This window comes from Triticum aestivum, chromosome 7B (genome assembly GCF_018294505.1).
Source record: "Triticum aestivum cultivar Chinese Spring chromosome 7B, IWGSC CS RefSeq v2.1, whole genome shotgun sequence".
In the NCBI taxonomy this organism is placed as follows: domain Eukaryota; kingdom Viridiplantae; phylum Streptophyta; class Magnoliopsida; order Poales; family Poaceae; genus Triticum; species Triticum aestivum.
This window is the reverse complement of record NC_057813.1, coordinates 469,639,371-469,645,543: the sequence shown is the minus strand read 5'-3', so window position 1 is coordinate 469,645,543 and position 6,173 is coordinate 469,639,371.

Sequence of the window (6,173 nt, the reverse complement as noted above, 5' to 3'; positions counted from 1 at the left end):
TATACAAAGACTTGTATTTAGGAACGAAGATGGTACATATTAAAGAAGAACGGAAGAGGAACATGGTAAAGAAGAGCAAGAAGATTTTGTATAGTAAAATGTTGGTTGCGCAGTGCCCACACATGATGAACCAGAGCGCATTAAGAATGCAACTCCCAACTGTCTCTTGACCATTTCAGGCGGTTGGATGAAGATCCTACGTCTCCTAACCCATCTTCTTACTCGTCTTTGATTCTTCCCATACAGAACACTGCATGGGCCGCCGGCCGGACCACCGGCCCCCACCGCCTGTGTTCCTCTGCCACCCCCACCCCCGCCCTAACCCCCACCCGTGTCGAGTTTTCTTCGTTCAGCGAGGCCCCACAACCACCCGAGCCCCTTCGTTCGCACCAGCGAACTCCGGCGAGCTCTGAAAAATCAACTCACCCAATTTTGAAATTTAGTCTACTGTGATTTAACTAGTGTGGAATATAAAAGGGGAAAACCATAAGCATTGGGAGTATAGTGTTGAGCGTGCCATGGCGGATCTGAAGGTGCAAACCGGACAAAGGCAACTTCGCAACCAAGACATGAAATCAGAGTAAAGCAGTGGCGATATATTTTCTTGCTGCGATAAATAAGTTGAGCAGATACGACAGAGTACCGCCTCTGGTGCGGCGCCGTGTACGCATCTGCTGAGAATTTGACGGTGTTGTGGTAGCGATGGCTGTCGGCGGCGTGGAACCAGATCTAGGAGGGTAGACGGTGGCGGCGGGGCGCGGTGGATGAGACGGTCGTAGGAGCGGCGTCGGCAAGGTGGACGACGGCGGGGATGAAGCGAGAGGACGGGATGCAAGGATCCCGGTCCGAAGCCTTGGATGAGAGAGGTCGATCTCTTGTAATGTACGGCGGCGTCGGGGTATCAGCTCTGGCATGGTGGAGGAAGACGGCGGTGGATGGGGTGGCGGACGGCGACGGACGGAGGAGGGTGGGGTGGTGAGGGTGTTTTGGCGCCCACGGAGTACGAATGGGGAAAAGGGAGGTAGAGAGGAAGGGGGGAACCATGTATTCAAGGCGTGCTTGTCTCAAATGCGAGGAAATTTACAAACTTAGCCCCCATTTCAAATTTCTACTACATCACAGCAACATTAGTCGGTTGGGGATAGGATGGTAATCTTGCATACACCGAATATTTGCCGACGAGAGTTTGTTTTTGGCGCCCACCATGTATGAATATGAATCGGGGAGGGAGTCGATTTAGGCCAAGGACACACTGTGTTTTGGCGCCCACCGTGTATGAATCCGGGTGAGAGGCGGTTACGTCACGTTTTGGTGAAATTACAAACCTACCCCTTTTGAAACCTATAGAAATCCAGCAGATAGGCTTGGCGTGGCAGGGATAGGCAGTAGTAATTTCCATCTCGCAGATTTTGGTTTCGGGCAGTTACTGCGACTTTCCCCGCTTCGTTCAAATTTTGTACAGTGCATGTTTACCATGCCAACTCAATTGGAATCCCGTTTGTATTCTATTTTTTTCAGGTGAGATCCATTTTCAATTGGAATTACATTCTATATACATCATTTTATATATATATACTTTCAAAAGCACAACAAAGAATTCTGCTCCTTTATATGTATAATATGATTTACAAATACAATGATCTCAAAATCTTAAGGTTGAATTCAAAAAAAAATTAACCAAATTATGTTCTACTAAAATGTATGGATCAGTAATATCTACATATTAAATAACGTAGATGTGCATGATGTCATATGAGTATGCATGTTTGATAGATCAATTTTGGTTCGAGTATGGATTACATGTATCATCATCTCGAATTCAAATATTTGAATCCCTTTTTTGTTCACTCCTTTCACGCCCATCTCTCTCGCATGCATGCTCCTTCAGGTAGCTATCACTCTCTTTTCTCCAGCTCACCCGCACGCTCACTTCATGTTTCTCCTATCCTCGCAAACATGGTCTCTCGACGTCTCCCTTGAGAAGTGTCACACTCTCCCTATCATTATACATTACACGGTTTTCATTATCTCTCAGGTCTCTACTGTTCTCTGGTATCACTCGGTACCTAAGCTTTCTTTTTCACCGCCACACACACAGTCTCCACTCATCTTTTACTTTGTCTTTCTCTCTATGGGATTCTCTCACACACCCTATATGTCTCTACATATGACCCATACCACTAAAATTACTCTCTCTCTCTCTCATGTAGACACAACATTTGTTGCGGTCTCCTTTTCGTCTCCATCCCAGACTGGCATTGTTCATTTGTTTACCGATCAGACAACCCCCCCCCCTCTCTCAGACACACACACACAACTCCTGCTTCCACTCCCCTTCCCGACTACCGTCTCTCTCTCACACACACACAACTCTCGCTTTCGCACCCCGACTCGTATTTCTCTCACAAAATTTATCGACTAGCTAGCCTCTAGATAGGTTTATACACCCGCACTCTCGTGCTTCCACTGTCGCATACATGTCTCTCTCCCGCTCCTTTGTATCTATGTAGATTTTTCTTCCCTTCTTGAGACACGCCCTATCGATCGTGAACACACACACTATCGCCTCATTTCAAGATGATACCTATCGCACACACACTCCTTGTGTTTTTGTCACACATGCACTCCGTTCTCCTCCACTCTCCCTCTCTCTCACACACACATGGGCTTTTTGCAACAACTAGCAAGATGCCCATGCATTGCATGGAACATCAAGATGCATTTGTATGAGTAGTTTATCTTGTGGGGTAAAAGGATGAACGAGGGAAGGCCTTATTTGCAAATGTGGAGAGGGGTGTGGGTATCTTTTTGCAAAATTACCATAGTTTCCTTCCTATCCATCAGATGTAGATCGGACGACCTATATTGCAGGATGGCAGGAACACGATCATCACCGACAATGCTTTTTTATAAGAGTAGGGATAAAAATAGAGTTGGTGATGATGGTGGGCCTACAATCCTGCAATGTAGGTCTTCCGATTTATATCTGACGGATAGGAAGGAAAATATGGCAATTTACCCGCACTCTTCACCACATTTGCAGATAAGGCCTTCCCTTGTTCATCCTTTTCTCCCACACGATCTTGATGTTCCGTGCAACGCACGGGCATCTTGATAGTAAGAGTAGATATTAGACATATAGCACTTCTCGAATCTTGATACCAACAACATTCGTCCCTTATCTCATCAAAACTGCCAAAGGAATATATTTTGAGTGAAACATAACATATTTTTAGTGATATACGTATTTCAAAACTAGACTTTTTTTCTATCAAATCGGTGAATATGTATTAATCTACTTTGATCGTGTGGCAACGCATTGGCACATTGCTAGTAATTATTATAATTTTTTGGACACCAGACAAACGGTGGAGTACATATACGAAGAGAAGAGGTGCATGCACGCAGTCGGCCTCTCGCTGTCTCGCATACATGAGTGTTACGTAAAGGCGATGTTAACAAATAAACCCTAAAACCCTAGGTGCACGATTGTTGCATTCCTGGGTACCGGGTACGTGGTGGGGCACCTTTGTAGGAATAGTCAGCTCGCGTGATAATTTGATCCGTAGGAGTTGATGGTCGGGACCACAGGTGAATGACTTGTAGCACGGTGGCTCACCAGTTGCCACAGATCGAGTAGCCACGTTTAAAATATCGTTTTTAGCAGGGTTAAGAGTTCGGTTTTTCAATGGCGCGTTATAAGTAGTAACTAGTTTTTAGAACGATTGGTATGGAGTGAAAATGGAATTCATAGTACTACGTACCTCTTTGGCGTATGGTTGTATGGGTTTATGTTGCGAGATGTTGAACCTGGTAGTTATAGGGCAAATACTATGGTTTAGATTTAGATGCTGGTTTTCAGTAATGAAAATCGGAAGGGGAAACTCTTCTATGATTAAAAAAAACTACTACCTCCATTCTGGTTTACTAGTCCCCATCGTACTTTGGGTCAAAGTTTGTCCATGAATTTTACTTGTAAAATGTGAATGGAAAATGAAAATTTGTTATACCCAAACAAAAAAGGACTAGAGGGAGTGATTTCTCTGACACGGACGCAACCTCTCATAGCGCAGGCATTGAACCGGCGCGCCGGCCAAGAGGGCTGCACTCGCTGCAGGCCCGGCTGAGCATGCCTCCTCGCTGCATGCAACTAGCTTAAGACTGCCCCGCCTGCCTTAATTGAATCCGCGCGTGTGCCGGCAACACGTCCTTCTGTGATCCGGCAGGCATTTTAGAACACAAAAAATGACTAAAATATAATTAATTTACGCATGGTCTTGACTTGTTGTGCTCGCACTGGTAGCGGGAACTAGTAGAGGTTTTTCTTTATTTATAACTCTCCCCACATTTTTTTTGGCTTTGAAGTGAATCATGGTTGGGGACATTATGTATGAATGTGCAGATATCTGCGAACATGAGTTTGATGTGGAAGTTGAACTTGGAATGTCGGGCTTGCGCGTGAACTATACCATGTCCAATGCTTCGTCTGTTATTGTTTGGAAAGTAACTGCCGTTATTACATGACCCCAAAAAAAATTTGTGCCACATCAATAGATGCACAGACATCACAACAGGCCTGCTGACTGGATAAACAGTTGAACCTAGCTATTATTAAGGAAATTTTGTATTGACAATAGTTTTAGATAGTAGGAGACGCCTAGCCTGCTCTGCCTCTGCTAGCTTATTTCTGGCTTCTTCCATCTCTTCTTTGGCTTGGGTGAAGAGAGCATCTGATTGCTCTTTTCGCTTCTTCAGGAACTCAGCTACATTCTCAAGGGTTGCTGCACGCTTTCTTTCAGCCTTTACTAATGGCACGAGGACACGAATAGCTGACGACTCCACCTGGCTTGTGTGTAATCCAGCATCATCTGGGAATTTGCAGCTTGTGTCTAATCCAGCATCATTAGGGAACTGGCACCTTGTGTGTAATCCAGCCTCATTTTGGAAACATGATCTCGAGGTTGACCATACTTCCCTCCTCGCAGGAACTGCATCTTGACATGAAGTTACTTCTTTTTTAGATCAATACTCAAAGTAACCTAGATCCATTTAGTAGAAGCCAGATAAACAGAACTCGAAGAAGTGAATTCAAAAGGAAAAAAAATATAAAAACAGACTACAAGGTGAGAACACCCACTTCCTACATCAAGCTAAAAACGAAAGCATTAGGACGATTAAGACTCTTCTTATTACACATCGAAGAACACCACGCTTAAGAGAAACAGAAACTACAACATATACACATCAAAGAACACGAGGCTAAACGAAAGTAATTGAAAGGGTGTTACTTACCAAAGCTCGTTTTACAGGTTCGGTGCAGCTCCTCTTTAACTTGCCACGCTCCTTGAAGATGTCTGAATATCCCGTGTTTGGTCTTCATTGCTCCTCTGCATGTTCGCACTCGTGGTTTTAAAATATCAACATGGCAAGAAAAATATACTACTAGTAATACTCGCACATCTTGTGGGCAACATTAAAGCACTCATCTGCCATTTTAGAGCATCTCCAACAGAATCGCAACGCGCGGCGCTTTAAAAAAGCGTTTACAATGCTGAGATCGAGAAGTAGAGACTAGAGATGTAACATCCCAAATTTTCAATTTGGAATGTTATACATAGATCATCATTGCATATCATCTTTTTGTTGCATTTTGGCTCGATCCTAGAAAATTCTACGCAACTCAAGGACCCACTGAGAGAGTTGGGGATTTCGTTATTTTCATATTTGGGTTTTTCTCAAATTTTGAAAATAGGATCATTGATTTTATTTACTTTATCTTCAATTATTTCTACTACCAAAAATTCAGAGAGGGAATAAAATGACTTTCCCAAAATAAAGAAATAATGAAGATTTAATAAAAAAATCAAATAAGATTTATTTTGGAGTTTTTCGCTTTTTATTTGAATTTAGGAAAAATGCGCGTTTTTCAAAATAGCATTTAGGCCCCAAATAAATGTTCATCTAGTCCGCCTTGATTTTAGAAGCCGGGGAAAATTTATTTCGGGATTTTTGGAGTCCGTTTAGTATTTCTTTTTATTTTTCTACCGAGCGTAATTATTTAAAAAAACGCGCACCGACCTACGGGCCGTGCCCGAGCGGGACTCCGCCCGGGGGCGCCTTTATATAGCGCCGCCCCGAGCGCCCCAGCCCACCCGAGCCCACCCTGCGCCCCA